We start from the raw sequence: 10,188 nt of genomic DNA, 5'->3' as shown, positions 1-10,188 counted from the left end.
CCAGAATTTAGCAATGTTTTCCTTAAAATAATAATACTGCGCTTCATGCGGTATAAAATTATAATACGAGTATCAATCGTACGTATGGCGAGTGACGCGCTATTATAAGTTAATTTCACTGAATTTACAAACGATGCATTTATATACATGTACATATGTATACGAGCAATCAAATGTTCATCTCTAGATAAAAATATCTCGATTGCACAAGTTCCAAAGCAATGCAATGTTCAATAATCAAATTCTTACCAACACGTACTTTCAATTAAAAATATATTTTTTTTTTATATATAAACCTGAAAATTGCACGAAGAATTTAATACGCTACCAGTGACGTCTACATTTATAGACAAGCTAATTTTGACGGAAGGTAATTTTGTCGAAATTTACCTAATTCTCTAATTTAGGTCTGTTAATCGGTACCCATATGACTGCATGAGGGAACTGAATGAGTTTAATTATTTTAATTACTTAAGAGAGCTTTCCGGCCAGTTTTGCTTGACAGTATATGTATATATACATATATTGTATATATAAGTTTGTATATACTATATACAATAGAGCTGAACAAGAATAGATTTACCTTCTTTTACTATATCGTACTTTTGCACTTACTTGAACTTCTCATATATGTAACTTCTTCTCTTCTTTATTAATCTAAAAATATATACACACATCTCTCATTTTTATTTCTCCTTTTGGTCCCCTCTCTCGTAATTAAAATTATTAATATAATTACCCCAAAAGCGTTTCAATTACAATTTAACAATTTTGCTGTACAAAACTCGATATAGGATTTAAATAAATTCCCATTTGATTTATCTCCTCTCCTCCTCACATGTAAAATGCATTCGCGTGAAAAATCTGTCTCTCGTGCTCGGGGCGTTGATACGGCACGAGCCAACCCTGTCGGCGGTGGCGGCAATGCCAATGGTGGGGAAAGACCATGCGGCGGGTCGGTAGGGACAGAAGGGTGTTGTCGGCGAACGTTGGGCCCTCGCGTGAGGTTCGAGGACGCGCGCGGGATTGGGGAAGAGAAGGTAAGCGAGGACGAGAGTAAGAGATGCACGACGGCAGTTTGCCCCCACCGATCTCTACGGCAGGTGGTTCTTTCTCCCGCGGGCTCTCTCGTATATACTCGAGGGACCACCAAGCATTTCGGCCGACCGCCTGTACACCGCCTTGTATATACGGAACACGACGTAAACCTGCTGCGAGAGCGCGGCTGCACCCTGGATTGAAGGGCGCGTCGGGTTTTTTAATGGATCGCGCCCGTAATAACGCGGCCGGCTCTCCAGATAGAAATTCGCCGCGTGTATATATATATATATATATATATATATATATATGTATATATTCGCAGGTATAAAAAAATTCGCCATATTCGGAAAATTACAACCTCTTAGTAAAACATTTACTCCGATTTTTTCATCCGCGAGCTCTCTTCATTCTCTCTTACTCCTGATGTATTTTGCCGCCAAAAAAAAGGGGATTAATGTTTTTCTCGCGTGGAGCTTATTTTGATATCTGATAAAATATCAAGCAGAGAATACTCTAAATATACTATCGCAACTTTAAAAATATATATGTACGTGTATCGATGCGGCAAAATGGTGATATTTCGATAACAGTATCGCGGTATCGTTAGCATTTTTGCGTGTCCAGTCGCAATTGCGATATGATAGATATCGCGAGAATTTGAAAGAGTTTTATATAAACATACAATCTCGCCCCCTTTTCCGTTTGTCGATTCTATGCATTAATCTTTTTTCCTCCCTCCCGCCTTTTAAATAAAAGCGGCTCTTTATGGAAGACACTCAACTGGTATGATTTGCATAGATTCGCAATTCGGAGGAAAGATAGCGGCCAACGTCGAGATGGCCGGTTTAGGGGTCACACAAAATGGGCTCTTTGCGCATACAAACACACACACACGTGCCTTACTGTGTGTATGTAATGTTTGTATCGCAGCTTATTTCGTTGTCGATTGTAGCCGTGGAATTCGGATGTGCGCGATAGCATAAATTAGCGTTTGATGTACTGGGGGGGTCTCTCGCCGTTTGGTAAATGATAAACCGCGTCGCCGAGATTAAAACTGTATTTTGCATCGGCTGCGCGGGACGCATCATATAGGATGTCGATCACGATGGCCCAGTTGCAAGTGGCCGCGGCGATGTAAATTAAACTTCGATCCGATAAATTTCGGACATGTCGAAACAATCTTAATGGGCGAATAATGATGATGACGATAGCCGATAAAAATACTGTTTTATCGTTTTATATGCGCGTCCGGGGAAAATGCAACATTGTTATTGCGAAATAAAATGCAGACTCTTCCTCGCGCGCGAGAGCACACACGAAATGCGAGATCGAGCTGTATTTAAAATACAGCTTACGAGAGCTAGAGGAACAGCTAGACCGACGTGTGACAATCTCATTTGACGTTGCGCCACGTCCTACCGGAACGCTTGGTGGAATGCAGAGGACGCGTTTATTACGTAACACCACGTTTATTAGGATCGTATACGACGACGACGCGCGCGTGTCGCTTCTCAAGTTGATCACTGTTAGAGACCGGTAAACTTCAATCTTTCAAGCTTACAAACGAGTTCTTATTTGTCTTTAGCGAACAAAGACGAGCGTGTAATTTCGCCTCCGAGACGAGGCCAAGATAGCGGTTGGAGATCCATTTCGCATCGCCGTAGAAATTTCGTTAGAAACACAAGCTGGCACGCCCAGCGAGACCTTCGGGATGTCCAGCTGCCCTTGGTCCTGCCTGGTCAGTCTGCCTTAAATCTTAGAACGAGGCCTCTTCCTCTTTGTCATGGTCATTTTTTACCTTTGTCTCGTAGAACAACCATCCGAGGCCAAACGATGCAAGGGCTCTATGGTAACATATGCAAGCTCCACATGTCACGGTGAAGTATCATGTTTACATCGACATGCATCAGCATGCGTTGCCCACAAGTATAGGCAAAGTAACCACCCAATATTGGCGACAATGCGTATATATCGGTAACATTATCGTCGACAAATATTTGCTTTCTGTCGCCGTTCGATAAACATCAAAGAAAATGTTGTCGAAAGACTGCCGGAGACTGCGTGCGATATATAGGATACTGTCGAAAAGTTTCATATTTTAGTGCACTTTTCCCATTATTTTAAGCGACCGTATCATAGTCGTTGACTCGAGGCCGGCAACACATTGTCGAAGAGACAGGCGCTTTCGCGACTTTATTTTTCACTCTTCCATATTGCCGTTTTCCTTTCTCATAATACATACGTAGCGTTTTCCATTCTTCCCAATAAAATTCCATTAATCCTACTCTTGATCAAGCTTTATGAGTATTGAATGTTCTCCCGGGGAAAAAAAGCGCGACAACAAAAACTCAGTGGCTCTCTTTTAGTAATAATAGAGTGAATTCGATATGACAACGTGGGATATTCTTGGCAACGAAATTTATTTCCGTTGCCAGCAATTATGTCTGCTATGTTGCGGTATCGTAAACGCGGCTTGAGACCTGTATGTGTATTTTTATTTGGAGTTTCATCGTTCACGCTCTCGACTGTCGCCCCGTTCCGAGAGGAAGCATCGCACTTTCAACAAAACTTTTGTGAAACGAAAACGTTCTCCCGTGGCGAGACTCGACGTGCGCGCGGTTATGAATCTGAAAAAATTGCCGATCGACCCTGAATAAATCATTAATTTAACCGTTTTCGGTAAATAACGAACTCGATTAATCAAAATATGTATCGTAATCGCTCGTGCGTTGTTAATACGATCAGTTAATTAACAAGCCGAATTCGTTTATCGCGCAAAGTGATTCGATGTCGCGCAACGACTTTTTTTTCAACCGGATTGGAGCAAAGTAGATTTTCATAATATAAGTCCTCGATTCAGCATCCATTAGCGGAGTGCCGTAACACGCTAGCACGTTCATTATAAAATTCCAATAATTAACATTTTTAATTCTTAACTATCTCGTAATTAAAGATATTAGAGACATTTTTTTATTACGCAAATAATTTCTGATGATCAATAATATATTAACGATATATACATGTATATATCTCTAGGGAAATTTAATCATTGCTTACGAGAAATCTCTGTTTATTTCGAAAGAGATCGATACGTATGAGCCACTACTTTTTAATCGCATTCAAAAATTTACAAAATGACGTAACGTCATACTTACAATTAAAATATTCAAATTCGAAAATGTATATACATCGCTCTAGATTCCGATCGATTTAATGGAAAGTGGGATTGCTCGAGGAGCTAGAAAGAGAGAATATAAGCGAGTTGAAGTGTACCAGTTCGGCCGCTAATTAGCGGCGTACATAGAAAGTCAATCGCGAACGCGATTATGCGCGTATCGGCGCGTAACTGAGAGCTCGCGCGCGCGCATTCGTTTGTTCGTTAAACGCGACAATGCGACCAGAGCGATTTTCGACCTACGGACACGACACGAGTGAGTTGATCCGATTCGAGGTAGCGGAGCGAGAGAGCGCGTATCCAAGGGGGTTGATGGAGATCTCGCGCTGTGCCGATGCGAAGAGAAGAAGCTGGCGGCCCCGTTGCAATTCGCTCAAATTGAGCCGTCCAATTTGTTCGGATTGTCATGCTAAAGCGGGTCGGCGAGAGCGAAAGAGCGAAGAGGAAGGGGAAAGAACGTCGCGGTCTTGCCATTGTTATTGGAATCGCGTTCGCTACAGACTATTTCGCTGCATTTTGCGAGAGACGTATGCGTTTAACACCCGCTCAACGTATTCTTGAATTCTCGACCTCCCGTAGGGTGATCGATATTCCGAAAAAGGTAGGACGCGCGAGAGTTAATACACGTCTAAAGTGTCTGACTTGCTCCGATAAAGCAAGTTTCTCTCACAACGGTGCCCCTTCCACGAAGACTCTCATGCAACGACAATTATACGCACGTAATGCGTACCATATTTGTAACTGATGTATACGAACCAAAATTGTCGTAGCATAGCTAAACGATAAATCTGGCGCGGATCCAATCGGAGAGTCAAACCTCTGTCTACACGCGCTACATTGATCGTGTTGCTTCGTGTTTTATGGTCGAGATATTATCGGAAAATTGTTCGGGAAAGTTGAAGCGCGCGTTATCGTCACTTGAAGTTGCGTTAATAAATCTGGCTAATAAACGATTTTGAATTTCATTCACGGGGTCGATCGACGCGCTTCAAATTTTTGCCAAAGTGGCGCGACCAGGCCATCATTACGCGTCATTTACTTTCCGATACTTCAGACTCGTCGCCGATCTCGCGAATATTACGTACCGTCGAATATGCGTACGTATCTACACGCACTCGCGTGTCTACATGCGTTCATATATACGCACTATCATCATCTGCGAGAGACGACCGGTTGTATCACGCGAATAACCGGACGCGGTTTTAAACCCATTTGCAACCGCGAAAGATTATATATATTCCGCTATTCTGCCGGAGGGAGAAACGCGTTGACACTGATCTCTTTGTCACTCCGGAGCGCAAGCGTTGTGGCACTCAAATTTAAAACTTCGTTTTCCATATGGTCCGAATTTTTCGTAGTATATCCCAAGAGAGAGAGAGAGAAAAAAAAATGACGCAACCGTTATGCAATTAATTATAATAAAAAGAATTGTTAAGCCTCGAATAAATATAGGTACAGCTTTGAAGAATGCATCTTTATCTTAATAATATTTAATACAAGTTCTTCCATCTGGTAATATAATTATTTTAAGTAATAAAAAGTAAAAGAGATCGAATATTTATGATCAAGATTTTTTCGTCATTTATTTTAGTATTTAGTAATTCTTTTCAGCTTGCATACATAGTTCTTTAAAGTATAAAAATTAAAAAAATCAATTTACGCAGAAAATAGAGAATATTTAAAGATAAAGGTCTTCTTCGGGCGGAGACGTTGCAGCATCTCGCGGTCGCGCAAGATGTTATATATGTATGTCCGCGTTCAAAGGAGGATTTGGAACGCCAGCCGGTTCGACGACGCACAATCGGGTCTTTATTTCTTCGAGACCGAGGTCATCTTCGCGTCGAGCAATAAGCGATAACCGCAATGCGCCCGGCTCATCCGTAAGTGCGGTGTAGTCAGTACACAAGTACACACTCGCGATCCTTTTTCGACTCGTTATTGTCATCGTCGTCAACGGTTCGTTACCCCCGTCAAGTCCTTTTGTACGCATTGCGCGATTCCGTCTCCACGTTTTCTCCTTCTCTCTTTCTCTCTCTCTCTCTCGGTTTTCCTCTGCCCGCGGATTTTTCTCTCCTTTTTTCCGTCTCTCCGCGGTTTCTCGTTCTCCTTTGGCCGCGAATCCACCGTTTTTCATTACGCAGTTGCGCAACCGATCGATAATTCCGGGAGATGATTATTCAAGGGATAAAAATCTTGGAAAAAAAATAATCATGTGTCACACATTGAAAACGCTCCGATATCCTATATAGAAGCTCGCGGCAAAGAAAGGAGAGAAGAAGTGACCGATGCCGTAGAAATTGAATTTGTTTTATTAATCAGTTTTAATTGATAATGCAGAGAAGAGAGTTTATATAGATTTGCGTGGAAGCTGCAGATAGACGACTGGCGAAGATATTGCATAAACCAATATCGTAAAAGCCCGTCTAGAATTATACCGGTAAGAATATTGAAGTTATAACGCGGATTTTGCTGCGACACGAGAGAAGCTCGGCTTCAATCGCGATTGCACTCTAGATTCGCGCGAAAAAGCGAGAATTTATTTCGTTATTTATAATAAATTTCTAGATAGATATCGCTTATCACGTTCGCCGCGTATGACTGCCGCGCATGAAATGTCGACGATATAGCCCCTCCAAAAGAGTTTAACATATATTATGTACAAAGCGACTAATGCCACCGTATCTCGGACGAACGTTCAAAATTCCCATGAGTGAAAAGTTTCGGGTTAAAAGGATGCATCCCACTGGCGTTCTTGCTTTTACATACGAGATGCGGCATGCGCAACCACCTTTTGAGCGCAACTCTAAAAATTCCTCGTTAAGGCACAGCCAAATGCAAAAGGGGGGTTGTCGTGGGAATAACAGTTATTAAGCTCAATGCTCGCTTTTACGTTCAATTGCGAATACATTGTGAGAACATTTCGCTCGTTTGATGAATTTAAAATTTGCGTATTTTCTTTCTCTCGTAAGCGTATTTTAATTTCTACGATATTCACGACTATAGTCCTCCTCTCTGTCTCGCGAAAAGTATTTTCAATATAATTTTCGTTAAGTATGCAAACCCACCAAGTTTTCTCGATATCGGCAAGAGCCCTCCAGCATTTTGTAAGCGCATTGTATGAGATACGAGAGAGTGAAGTCTGTATCTCGTCGGAAGGAGCAAGCGTCATGCTTATTTAGGACGCGTCATCCTAAGTGTGATCTCGTAACTTTTCACAGCTGGATAGACGTTTCCGCTCAGAGAATCGATCGACGTTGACGTCAGCGACTTTATTATCGGAAAGAGATGGAGGCAAATAGAAGGGAGGAGGGAGAGAGAGAGACGGAGGATGCACAAACGAGGAGAGAGACAAGAGTCGCAGTTTTAATTACGGATTGCCGAAGCAGTCTCTCGTGATCCGCGGAGTCATGGAAAGCGCGCGGAAAATGCGATTTAATTAAATGGTAACAATTCACGATCGGCGTATTAATGAAGCATCTGCCCGCTACTCCGCTTCCTGTGCGAGGGTGGTCGTCTCTCTCAGAGAAGAGAGAGAGAAAGCATCGTTCGCATAGTTGCGGCGGTAACAATTGCGTTCCGATTCGCGTTTTGAACCAGGAGGCAAACCTTTGCGCTCGGCTTTGAATTCGCGAACGCGCCCTTCTTGACAATCGCTCGATTGCTCGCGTTCGTCGCGATCAACAACGATTTCGCGAAGAGAATCGCGGAGGCCGAATTTTGTTTTATCCCGTAACGAAAGATCCCAAAGAACGCTCATCGATTGAAGATGTTCGCGGAATAAAAAGGATTTTAAATAACGCTACATGTTAAATCAGCGGTGTTCCACAAACGTGTTACAAGTGTTCCGCGAAATTATGAAAGCACGGCATACCTACATAAAGTATTAAAATTTTTTTAAATTTTATGAATATTATTTTTTAAATTTAAATTTTTTTACTGTTGCATAATTTGTACTGTATAATTTTTAATCAAAAATATGTTTATGCATATTTTTGTTATCACCTTTATAATCTTAATGATTTTGGTATTCCGCAAATTTTTCTTATAATTAAAAGTGTTTTGTAACTTCAAAAAGGTTAAAAACTACTGTGTTAAACATTTAAACTCGATTTGAAAGAGATGAATCTTTCTTGGCAATATAATAAATACCTACGGTAAAACCGTGTAGACTCGCGTGTGTGTGTGTGTGTGTGTGCGCGCCGAATGTGAGAACAGTCGTGCAAAAGCATCTAATTAAATTAATAGAAGAGCGAACTAATAAAATAATTACTCGCGAGAGATATCACGATTTAGTCGCGCGCGTTCATCATTATATTATGTAAAATAATTAATGTGTTTTCCAACTCACATATTTTTTTCAGACGTGTTACAAATTCACGCGTTTCAATACTGTCAATTAGAAACAATCAAATATTCAACTAGAAAAATTAAATGTAATATTTATAAAACATCGTATATTACCCTGAAAAATAAGATTTTAAAATTTCATATGTATGTATGTACATGACATTAAAGGCTAAACTATAACATTTGCCGCAACTATAAAAATTAAAATAAATAATGCTATATAATAAATTATATGAAAATAACTTTATAGGGATGACATTTTTACGCGATTTCTTCGAGGGATGCATTATTTCTGCACATGTTATAATATAGATTACCCATCCTAGTTACTTACTTTTATAACGAAAATGATCTAAGACACCGAAATGTTATAATACACATTACGATTAATCATCGGAAAGTATCTTTCAACGACAGATACGTAAACGTATTATATGTGTGTTATGTGTGTGCACAGACACGCGTAGGATATATGTTTACTTTGGACAAAATTCTCTCCATCACGGGCTTCCGTATAACACGTAGACCTCTAATTAAACCTTCCCGTAAATACCAATGTTTCATGTACAAACTTGCGCATAAGGTTACACGCATGCGTTGCGAGACTTGCCAAAGGCTGTTTATACATTAATAACGGTGCATCTTATACGCGTTCTCTCGTGAGAGAATGTTAATTCTGCAGAAATTAAGTACTCCCGACGATCTCTTTCTTTTTCTTCATGCTCTAATGTACCGCATCAAAGTTCGCTTATACACTTTGCTTGTTTATGACTGTGTTAAACAATATTCTTGAATAACTACTTTAACTTTTGGATCTCTATATATTGCGCATCTTATCGGGTGAACTTTTCAACGTTATATAATCTAGTAGAAAATTCTGCAACGGAATTAGTTTAATATATGCATCGCGCGGAATATTACTTTTGCAATCTAATTTTTTACGCGATAGATTTTATTTATTTTTTTTTTTTATTTTGCTTTTAAACATTGCAAGAGCCCCTTCACACACATGTGTGTCTAGTAAAGTCTTCCGAGAATCAAAAGGCGCACGATGACCTTCTGACAGCACGCATGGCATACTTCGTATCGAGTGCGTCTCGCGTGAACGACGTAACGGTACATATCTGAACCCGTATCTTTCGTACATCGTCCTCGTATACGTCGATTTCGTCGAACGTAGGAAGAGACAGACACACTTGAGAAATGAAAAAAAGTGTCGCGTCATCGAAAGTAAATTTTTCGGCTTTCAAATCGAAAGGGGGATGTCTGTTCGTTGTTACACGGTCGGACAAATCGTCTTTGTTGGATACGATACTTTGAGAAATATACGTCCTTTCCTCTGTTATTCCAGTCACTTCGCGCTACGAAATTTGTATTATCTCGACAAACAGTGACAAGGCGGGAGTTACAACGTAGTGATGAAGCTGTAGAAAATTTCATAACTTGGTGCTGGGAGATAAGAGGTCGGCAGGGTGGTCTAGCTAACGCTGTTTTTATTCGCTGTTGTTTATGCTGTCTTATTTTTATCAGCGACTATCTGCCGGAAAATCATCGCCATCCATCGTGCAATTTCCATTTTTATCTTGGCGGAGGGGGTGGAAGAAGTGCGACGAGCTACGCGCCTC

At 40.7% G+C, this 10,188-nt stretch overlaps 1 long non-coding RNA gene across 1 annotated transcript in view; it reads left to right on the top strand.

Annotated features, from left to right (window-relative positions):
- The window catches only part of LOC114931536 (uncharacterized), a 165,631-nt gene that overhangs the window by 43,477 nt on the left and 111,966 nt on the right, over positions 1-10,188 (top strand). The gene's annotated exons all lie outside the window — the stretch shown is intronic.

Source organism: Nylanderia fulva, unplaced genomic scaffold (assembly GCF_048542155.1).
Source record: "Nylanderia fulva isolate GAGA-0341 unplaced genomic scaffold, ASM4854215v1 Scaffold27, whole genome shotgun sequence".
NCBI lineage: Eukaryota > Metazoa > Arthropoda > Insecta > Hymenoptera > Formicidae > Nylanderia > Nylanderia fulva.
Note: the sequence above shows the minus strand (reverse complement) of the source record. Positions and strands in the feature narration are given on the sequence as shown.